The sequence below is a fragment of the Anser anser genome, assembly GCF_964211835.1.
Source record: "Anser anser genome assembly, chromosome: 3".
In the NCBI taxonomy this organism is placed as follows: domain Eukaryota; kingdom Metazoa; phylum Chordata; class Aves; order Anseriformes; family Anatidae; genus Anser; species Anser anser.
The window spans coordinates 66,554,291-66,565,587 of NC_139722.1; the positions used below are offsets into that span (position 1 = coordinate 66,554,291).

Consider the following 11,297-nt stretch of genomic DNA (forward strand, 5'->3'; position numbering starts at 1 on the left):
CTAGACTCAGGAACATTTTCTAGAAATGTGTTTTACCCAGAACTATATCTAATCATTCTGTTCACAGAGGGGGACACTTTTCAGTGGCTTGCGGATCAAACTACATTTCTGTTGCTTCTCTTAGGTCAGCATCCTGAAGCATTGACTTGTGATGCATATGGAGTAAGAAAGCAACAATGACCCCACACTACATATGAGATATTTAATAATACGTAGTTATTAAAACATATGTTTGAACATCTAGTATGACCAAAGGCAACTATAAATGGACTCTGAATTGGTGTACTTCACTTTACACCATTTATGGGTGCCTCTGTAAGTACCTTAAACTAAATATGCCTTTATTTGCTTTCAAAAAGTTTTATAATATATTTTTGTATGATTGTATCATTGCTAGGCCAGACTCTGATTAAGCATCCAAAGCACATAACCAAAATGAGTTCTGTTTGCAGAAAAACACTTGTTTTTGTGAGATGCAGTTAGAAAGTGAAGAATGGAAATATCTAGATGGAAATCAGTTTATCATACTGTCACACATGTAACTCCCAGGTTATCTGTAAAACCCCCAAACACTGGTTAGTATCTGTGTAGGTAATATGTCTGTGTGTAAACACTACAAGGGGAAGTTTATCCCAGAGGGACACTTCTTTAATAGCTTTTCCATTTTTAATCCCCAGTAACCTTTTCTTCCTTTGCCAATAGTTCCTTGTTTTTGCCTCTGATTTTGAACATATTATTTGGAAGTACAGATTATCCAAGAATATGAGCTACCAGAAGATATATTTATATATTTATTCATTTATTTCAAGGAATGGGTTCTTTAAAGTACCAGTTATCCGAAGCACAGGATGTGGAAGAAAATGTGGGTAATTCTCTCGATCTCTATATCAGTGTGCTTGAAAATTAGGAATCCAGTACTCAGCTCTCTTGGTCAGGTTGTAATTTCAGATACTGCTGGGCAGCTATCTGAATCTCTCTGCGTGTTTACGTGGCCTATCCCCACATGCTGACAGGTTCACACCTGTAAATCTGATTAGCAGACAATGTTTGACTTGATTAGTCAAGTGCAAAGCTCAATGCAGTCAGACATTTGAAATTCAAGATTTCCTGGAGCTGTGTTAATAGGTTTGAGACCTGAGCAGTGTGCAAATGAAACAACAGGAGCCACACATTCTTCAGACAGTGTTTCATTTCTTCACATTCGGGGAGTACTGAATCAGGGACTGTTTGGAAGTGACATGTCCCTCCCTTGCTTGTTCCTCTTGCCTTGGGACAGTGGTTTGCGATCAGAGCTTTTCTGCACCTTCTTTAAACAGAAAGCAGTGAATTTTTGTAATGCGAACCAGCAAATTCCCATTTCCTATTGACTACTGCCTGTGCATTTGATATCTCTGAAGGTCTAAAGGCTGCTTTCAGATTATTCCTTCACATGAGAGAAAACACTATATTCTCCATCCAACCTTTCATAAGGCTTATCTATCTGCAGTCTCTAAGCTCATCCTCTTGTTTTCTTATTGCTTTTCCATTCCTGTGACTCCCATTTCTCCTCAAATTGATGTCAACGCAAAACCTTCTTTCTTTTCTAACACTCTGTCTCTGTGGAGCATTTGTGATACCACACATTATGAATGCTCTGTGAAATCAGTTTCAGAGTAATGATATGCTATGTATGCTTAGAAACGCACTTATGTTTCCAAATGTCTCCTTGCATATTATTAAGGTTAGTGAACCAAGAAGATGAGTACTTTTGTCACCATAAGGATGATACACATAAGAAGATACACATGACTATAGATACAGACCAGTTATAGTTAGTCTGGGAGAAAGCCAGGGAAGGATTGTCATTTATTATTTAAACCCACCCAAGCTGCACATTGTATTTTACTATACAGTATCAAGGCATTGATCCTTGCCCCTCTGTCCTACAGAACCTGTAACATGAGGGAAATTAACACTGCACTGAAATAATTGCTTTATTACAACCCCCTAATACTGACACAGTTTGCAAGAAGTAAAGGAAGATTTATTTTCATGCACTACACTCTGTAACACACCACAGTGAGTAGTCTCAGGAATAAGCTATGCTCTCTGGTACCATATGTGAACTGTGGTACATCCATGTATAGATGCAGTTATCTGCATTCAGACTCTCAGAATATTGTCCTAAATTAGGCCAAAAACACCGTAGAAGAGTAACAGGACATTATGATAGGACAAAGTAATGGTGGAAGGAAGAAATCAATAAATACAAAGAAAGGCTGAAAATGGCTTTGGGGTGAGAAGAGTTATTCCCACAGAAAGACAATTTGCATTGATTTAATTTCTGACATGCTTTGTTTTCAAGATTTGTAATGATCTATACTATTACTATTTGTTCTAAAGCATTGTCAGAAGGCCTGAACAAAGACATGAGTAAGCAAGAATGGGAAAGACAAATTTTACTGTCTGCATGCCATCTGTGAGGGGCAGAAATCACCTATAGGCATGAAAACACGAGCTGGATAAACAGGGTAAGCAGAAGGCTGGAGCAGAACAGAGTTCAGAGAGCAGCAGCTGAGAGGAGAATGGGGGGACCGAGCAGGAAGATCAGACACAGAGCTTTAATAATCATTGACCTTGCACTAAACAGCACAGGAAAAAGGCAGCGCTCCAAAGATTTAATACAGGGCAAAACCAACAGGGCCAGCATGCGCACTCTATTCTGCTATCCATTTCTCCCCAGCCATATTAACTGTGTCCCATCTCTGGTATCTTAAATTTACTCTTCCCTTCCCCCAGGCAGCAATTCTCTCTTTTTCTCTCTCTCTCCCCCTCCTGAACCCCATCTCTGTGAAACCCACAGGGTAACATCTATAACCAAACCAACATTTTCTTAACACGACAAAACTATTTACCAATGAAAATTTGTGATTTTTGAGAAGATGTCTTAAAAAAAACCAAAAACAACAAAACCCAAACCCTAAAATTACAATACTGTATTTAAACAGAGAAAATCCTTGGAATAGCTGGCTTTCATTTGGTGCTTGTGTGAATGCACAAATGAATATCAAAAGACTTCCCTGCATCATTTGCTTTATCACTGAGCAGCCACTGGGAAACTTAGCACAGATTTCAATGGATTGCATTAAGACCAACGCACACTACACTATCATCATTTTGCATAACACAAGACAATTTCAGCATTTATTTTCAGAGCAAAGTACTCCTTGCTTACAAACACGTTCACAATGAAGCCCGCATTTTTATGACAAGGCAATCTCAGGGGCTGACTTCCCTCTGGCACTCACTTTCACATACCCTGCTTCCTTTCTCACATCTTCCAACACACACGAGAAGGAGCTGTGGTCTGTAAGGGTGATGCACCCGGTGACCCCAGTCACAGAACAGGGCAGGAAGAGGTGCGCTGCTGTGGGAGAGCAGGTGCTTGCACAGTACCACAGTCTCTCTCTCCTCTTCTGTTACCCTATGCATTGGGTGAGTCTGCTCAGTGGATCAAAGTACCGATCACCAGAGGAAGCACCAGTTCCCTACTGTACCCCACAAATGCACAAGATGTGGTGGTATGTGGAAGAGAATGTCCTCTGTTCTCAGATCAAGATGCCAGCGCACACTTTCCCACCTCCACTGACCCAGCGCCCCCTTCACGATTCATCATTCTCCCTCCACAGGTGACGCACAAACTTCTCTCACCCAGGCCTCTTTCTCCCCTAAGTTACCTGGACCCTTGTGTCCTCTGCAGGAAAATCCTGCCTACCCTCCCGAAGAAGTATGCCTGCAGGTTACACAGTAAGCTCGGACACACACACAAAACCCAGCCACAGGAAGGCGTGAGGCATCACTAAGGCATGTCAACTTCCCAGTCGGGAAGAATTGCTACCATTCTGCTGCTGCAGTAATTTGCATGAGGGCTCGGATCACCTGATCCAGGCAAAATCAGCCAGGCTAGTGTAAACAGTTGAAATATGTTGAAATAAAAAAAAGGTGTGACTTTTCCTGTCTCGTTTTATTCAAAGCAGATGAGGGAGAGCTCGCACAAGCAGCTCCCCAGCAGGGCAGCGGCGATGGCACAGCACAGGAACGGGGCAGCAACAGGCAGTCGGTGGGTAGCGATGGCTTAAATCAGAGCTGTCCGCAACACCAACATCTGCGGTTCGGTCATCCGTCAGTACAGTCAGTGTTTGTCAACACAGTCAATGAGGTCATTTGTCAAAGCACAACTCTGCCGAGTTCCCAGGTGTCTCGTTCTTTTATGTGAACTTCCCTAACGTACGTGCGGGAATAAAAATGATGTTCTTGTCATTGCAAGAATAAATTCATTAAAGGTTAGAGCAAAATCCAAAACAATTACAAGGAAGCATTTACCTCTCCACAGATAGCATCTCTCTGTTATATTTGCCAGCAATTTGGAAAACTAATTAAAATAATGGATTATTGTACTCAATGTTTTAAACTAATCAGTAACGTTAACATGCTATGCATTTGCTCTTTCCTATAAACACTATTTTTAAAAGCCTTCCTAAATTGACACTTTTAAATAAAAATCATTTTCTTGATCTTTTTAATTATCTGTAATCCAGCATATAATAAAGCTCAGCTTGCTGGTACTTGCACGAGTACTAGAAAGCACAGGTCATTGGGCCTGGGTAGCTGAGGGTGTTTAATAGCCCAGAGTATCTTTTTCCAAGGAGAAATGTCAGACTCTGATCTCATGATATTGATGTACAAATGCAGGTTCATCGACCGATGCAGAATCCCATTAACTCAAATGGGGCTTTACGCAGGCATCTGCCCTACTAGCAAGAATCGAGAACTTTATGATTGGAACCTAGCTCCTGAACAACAGGAGTTCGCATCTCATAACCTCCTTCCTCCGCCGTGCCCCATTCCCATGTTGTCATACTGCTGATAGATTCAGGAAATTCAGGGGGAAAAAAAAGATGCAAGAATTTACTTTTAGTCCACAGACCGACTCTTCTCTGTCATGATGTGAAGTGTGCTTATTGGGTAACCCAGTAACACCTATGAAGTGACTCGGTCTGTGGATAAATACTGGGACTAGATCCCCAGGAAGGGAAGCTTTATTTTTATAAAGCTTGTTAGATAACAAATAGGAAATGTTTTCAAGTGGTTGAGCTTCCAAAAGGGCCAAACACCCTTCAGATGTCTCCAGGTGAGCTTTTCAGAGGAGAAGCCCACTAACCTTATGGTCAGCCTTGAACGCCTCCCCTCAGGGTGGTTTTCACAAAGAATACATCCATGTGCACTCTGCTCAAAACATCTGTCTCTTATTCTTGCCCGAGAACTAAACTTAAATAAGGGAAAGAGATACTCAGCTGAGCTATAAATTATGAATAGTTCTTCAGTGAATTGAACTTTGAAGCTTAAATAACAGAGCAGTGAAATTCTGGAAAAGCGAAAGATGTACAATTTTAATTTAGTGCTACCCCAAAAACTCACTTAAAACATTTAAACATCTTTATTTACTTTAGCTAGAATCTTCAATAGACCAAAAGTGTCTCTCGGGAATCAGCAAAGTGTTCTGCAAGATCTGAAGAAGATCTGGGGGGAGAAGGCCATGGGGGGGACTATTCACACTTCAAAGAGTTTCCTTCAATGACGCTATTTCAGAATAAGACTTACAAAATGTTTATTATTTATACATTTAGTTATTTAAACAAATGCCATGTATTACTTAGTTGAGAACAAAGAGAGTTTGAAAACTTTATTTTTATGCTGTAAAGAAATTAAAAGCCTGTTGGACTTAAGTTTCCTTTGACATTCTTTTCTCCTTTTAAAGAGCTTTTTTTTAAAACTAAAGACAAAAAGAATGTCAAGTTCTCACCTCTCTGTTGAGATTCAAAGAATTTTTTTTCCCTTCATTTTGGTAGTATTTTGTGTGGTAAGTATCTTATCAAATGAAGGTTGTGTTTGTTTGAATTTCAATGAAAATAAGTTACAAGTAAGAAGCCAGAAGTAAGAAATCCACGTTGAGAGTGCTAATTTTTACACTTTAGATATTTACTCTAAAGTCTGTTAAAAGAACAGAAACAGCAAGTGAAAAAAAATAAAAACCAAAGCAACAGCAGCAACAACAACAACAAAAAGAAACACAACAAAGCCAAATTGACATAACTTTGCTGTTTCATTATGTCACATCATTTCAAAGTTTCAGAAATTAGGGAAATGCTTTCTAAAGCCAGGGTATCTAAAGGCGTCCAGTGGCCTCAGCTGTCACCCGTGGGCAGAAAGATGGCACAAAAGTGCCAGGAAATGTTTTTTTAAGTTTCTGCATGTTAATCAAATTTTCTAAGTTTTTTAAGCATATGCTGAACTTCAAAAATGTGCCTGAATTCATCTTACAGGTATATGACTTCAGTATGTTCTTGATGCTGTCCTGAGTTGGCTCCTGAGTCGGCAACAACCCATCACGGTGGTACTTTTTTGGTCTTCCTTACTTCCAGGCCCCTTTCTGTGTCTCCGAATCATTTCTGTTTCTTTGAAAACACAGACTGACTGTGGGAGAAGTGACTTTAACTACTTCACTTGCCTGGTATGGCAAATATTCCCACAACACACGCTAACGTAGATGGGACATTAGTCTGTCTTTTTGTCATTTTGCTAAGTAACTGTCTCTTATAAGGTGGGAATGAATGGCATCACTTATAAGAGCTTTCTAGAATAGGATCAGCATCTGTGAAAGGCTCGGGCTGGTCAGCACGTTAAGGAAAATCAGTCAGTAGCTTTTCCTTATGATAAACGCAGCAAAACAGACCCAAATGTGCCAAGTTTCATTCTGACTGGAACAGGATAACCAACCTTTCAGAAAAAACCTACCTGCCAGATGCGACAGGTGTAAAAAACAGTGTCAGGATGCACCCCTCCCATGCCCAGTGGGCCCTGCAGGCACCCACAGGTGAAGAAGCCAGTGGGCGGCTGCCTTCCCGCAGCTCCCAGCCCAGCGCCGGAGGTGGGCACACAGCAATTTCTGTGCAAACTCCAGCTGTGAAGGTGAGTTCCCATGGCCTACCTGAAATGGCAGTGGGAAATCAGAAGCTCTGTAATGGCGTGTTGCATATTTCAGTGTAAACTCAGCAGAATCAGAGGCTATTGATTAACTTTATGGCTACATGTCAGCTAGACTAAAATCTACGGCAGGCCAGACCCAAGTTTATGTGCCACTGAGACAGAGTGCGTCTGCCAGCAGGGAACTATAAAGCTCTGAATTCCCCAGCGCTGTAACCAGGTGAAGCAAAGGTACAGCTGGTTACCTGCTGCTATGCTAACGTGGCTTCTGCAGCTCATACAGCTGACAAGGAACTCCTAGAAAAATGGTGATGCCTTGGCAATAGTGTGCTTAGCTCCATCCAGACTATCGTAATGTTCACTTGCCTTTTCTTTGCTTGAAATAACATTTATCACTGCTTAGGGAGTACTGATAGCAGAGATTTTAGTAAGCTTCTCCATCACATTCTCTTTACTTCCTTCTGTTACTCCTATCCTTAATGAGATCAAGTCAACACATTTTTATTTTTTTTTCTGGGTTAAGGTTTGTGTTTTCTCAATCAGGGACTGAACTTTCACCACAATTGACAAGTTTTGTAGAATCATGGAAATAATTTTCTGCTTTATAGTATATTTTTGTTAGGGGAAAAATTCAGAACAAACCAGCTGAATTTAATGTTTTGTTTTGATCATGTTTAATACATTTGAATTCATAGTGGACAAAATAACTCACATTATTATTTTGATTAACTTCCCATCTTGCTGTATAACATTAAATATCACTGTTGCAATAGTATCATAGACACATTACCTATTACTATTCAGTACTGAAGCAACACATTTTTTATTTATCAGTGTTTCAAAATTACAAAAAGCCTTGCAAACCGTGTCTTAACAAAACAGCTTCCTACCTTTATTCAAGGCTTGCTTCAAAACTGGAGAATACTCTCTGGAATATAAGAAATAAAGTTAGAATCATATAGGCTTTCCTTCTAGTTATAAAAATCTCAGTTACTGAAATCTCTGCACTGAAAACTGTGTTGTTATTTCCACTTACTGTTGTTCTGAGAACTTTGATTGATTCAGCCTTCTCTTACTTCATGACAAATTAATGAAATACAGAAGGGTTCTCTTAACATGATGGATGCATTATTTGATTCAAAGTCCAAAGAACCCACAACTTCCAGGGTGAGTGTCATGCAAGGATGGTTTCAGTTAACACATCTATTTTAACAATGGAACAACATCATAAGGGCAAACCCAGGCAGAGTTATTAGCAGTTGGATAGCCACAGATCAGCTTGTGCCCTGCGGTCCTTTAAACTCTTGTCAACCTTCCTTCAGGCTAAAGAAGGGAAGAGTTAGGGAGAAGCTCAGAGTGCTGCAAACCTTTTTAATGCCTCACAAAGAGCATTATAAGGAAAGGCAGTCCATACAGAGCCCTGTGGTCGAAAGGGTGCATCTAAGCAGAACTTCCATGGGAGGTGTAAAGACTGATCCATACCATTTCATACTCTCTCAAATTATGTTGTGGAGGAAGATGTTCAGATAGAATGCAGTCAGTATATGCTTTTTCATCTAGACTTAAATTAAGACCTTAAAAAGATCTTTACAGAGACCTTTGCTATTTCAGGCAGGTTTTATTTATTTACTTAGCAAATTCCCATCACTTTATTTGTTGTACGTTGCTGCAACTACATTGTGTTTCTAGTAAAAAAGTATCCTACTCTGCAGCCACACAGTGCCTTGAGCCATAGAAATGTCAAAATATTACAACACTTCATTTGTTACTATATGGTTAAAGGGGGAATGAGTCACTATTAATTTGATTATTTTCAAAAGAGTACTGAAATTCCCAAAAATGTTCAAAAATTTGAAGATACAGTAATATCATGTATTTTTAACTTTGACTTGTCTGCAGCTGATAATGCTAATACTAATTTTAGTAAATACCGCTGCCTAACAGCTCATTAGAAAATGAAAGTTTGTCTTCAGGTGATTGTTCTGCTCGTGTTCTTCATAATTTACTATAGCAAAATCACTGTTTGATCTCAGGTGTTGTATAATAAATGTTACCACTTGCTTTTTCCTTGTCAGCCAAAGAGTTTCAGAACAACAGGAGATATTTCCATCAACTTTTGATTCTATGAAAATGAAGGGGTGTGCCTATAATACCTCACCATGCCAGTGAAAGTGTCTTAAAATGTTATGTATTATCAGATACTTACAAAGAGGAGGTGAGGACTGCAGCTTTTAAGAGATTAAGTATGATAAGATGGTTCTTTCAGTGAATGGGCAAATGGCTACTACTCATATTTATTTCATTATGTCATTATGAGCTTTTTTTTTTTTTAAATTAGAACAAGCTGAACTTGAACAAGCTTAACTTTGATATAGTTTGTTAATTGCTGGGTTACCAAAGACTGATGAAAAAAGCTTTGGTCATAAATAGAGTTCTTACATAAACATATTCTCATGAAATGAAAAAAATAATAATTCAAAGCTATACATAAGCTTTTATACCCGCCTCCCCATTTTGAGTTGCATTGAACAAACATTGCCCTCAACTCGATCCTTTTCTGAAGGAAATAAAATAGAATAAAACTGACATGCCAGGAAATCACCAACATTATTCAGCTGATGAAATTTGATTAAAGAGCTGGATCGGGGCCGTACAACACCTGCAGACTGCGTTGTGTTGAGCCCCTCGGGCCGGCACCCCCGGCCTGACGGCCCCCGGAGGCTCTGGCGGCCGCTCCTGCCTCAGACACAGCAGCAGCAGCAGCAATATTTTCCCTATGTAAATAGAGTTGGACAGCTTGCCGAAACCTGCTAAATATTGATTCTGCTAAGACTTTGAATTAAAGTTAATTTAAATAGTACATGTAGAGAGTTTTATGAATTGATTTCAAATAACAAAGATGTATTGAAAAAGCATTAAGCCCGAGTACCATTTTAAACAATGAATTTAAGCTTATGGTAATTGAATTACGGGTTTGAGCGCAGATGAAACACAGGCTTGAGGGGGAAACGCAGGCTGTGCTGTGTGAAAGAAAAGCTCCCCAAAAAGAAAACTGTCCTGGGCGTCAGGCGGGTGCCCCCTCTCCCTGAGGGGCCCTGGGTGGGCAGTGTGTGGGACCACCATGTGGTTAGCCCCACATGAAGGCCGCTGTGGAGGCAAGCAGAAGGTTCTGGAAGGTGGGCTGAAGGTATGGGGCAGGCCGTGAGGAGCACAAAAGGTCTGCTCCACTCTGGTGGGAAGCAGGCCTCGAGTGTGTGGCCAAGGGGAGCCATCTTGTTGGGCATCCTTGTCATCGCCCGTGTCACTGATGTGGGGAGGAAAGCTAATGAATAATTAAAAATTGAAAGTAGGGAACAACCCTCCCTCCAAGGATCCTTGCTACTTTGAGCCCTGAGGCACAGAGTGCTGCTGCTGGAGAGGAAATGTTGAGTTTATACAAATAAGGGGATTACCAGCTTCCTTCCGTGCCTGCTCCGTGATGGCCCCGCTGTCCAGAAGCGCAGCCATGGCCTTCCGGGTGCTGTGCCACCCGTGTGGTGGCTGGCCCACTGGCTGTTCCCCTACCCAGGGTGAAAGGGCAATGAGAAGCCTTCCTTCTGCTCTTGCAGTACAGCTTCACAAATGGCAGGCCCAGACATTGACAACCAACCAAACAGCGCAGGTTAACCTGCCAACATTGGAAGAATTTAACGGGAGTTGTGCAATCTCCTTAGATCACGATTTATCAGTATATTTTGTGGCACCTTTTTGGCATGACTCTATCACACTAGCATCACCTCATCTACTTGTACCTGGGACAAGAAGCTGTGCTGCACTTTGTGCAGTCAGGATGAAGGTGCAGTGCCTCTCAGCTCCCCCTTACGCTAGGTATTGGGAGGCTTTGGGGGGTAAATCAAATCAACCAGCTCCTGGAGAGTTTGCAGCCAGCAGCAAATCACCATTCATAGTGTAATGGGTGAATAATTCTCTGAGTGTACAGTCGTAGCAGCTGTCAAAATGGGTAAAAAAAAAAAAACACCATTTGTTCATCAAAAAACCCATGTCCTGGGTAAAAAACAAAACAAAACAAAACAAAAAAAAAACAAAAAAAACAACCAACAACAACAACTAAAAGCAAACCTAACACCTGAATGCATCAGGCACTTAACCCACTTTGCCTCGACTACATTAGAAGCAGTACCACTAGCAGTAGTGCTGTCATGTTTGATAATAACTTCTAGAAGGAACAGGCTGCGGATGGGAACCTCCTCAGGTAAGGCCACAGCCAGGAGAGC

The 11,297-nt window shown here is 40.8% G+C and overlaps 1 long non-coding RNA gene across 1 annotated transcript; it reads right to left on the reverse strand.

The window, feature by feature from the left end:
- Positions 1 to 5,176: 5,176 nt before the first annotated feature.
- Positions 5,177 to 11,265, reverse strand: LOC310896606. The gene is made up of 3 exons (XR_014581663.1): positions 9,230 to 11,265; positions 7,914 to 7,951; positions 5,177 to 7,027 (listed from the first exon to the last, which is right to left on the reverse strand). It is a non-coding gene; the product is annotated as an uncharacterized lncRNA (long non-coding RNA).
- Between the last annotated feature and the right edge of the window lie 32 nt (positions 11,266 to 11,297).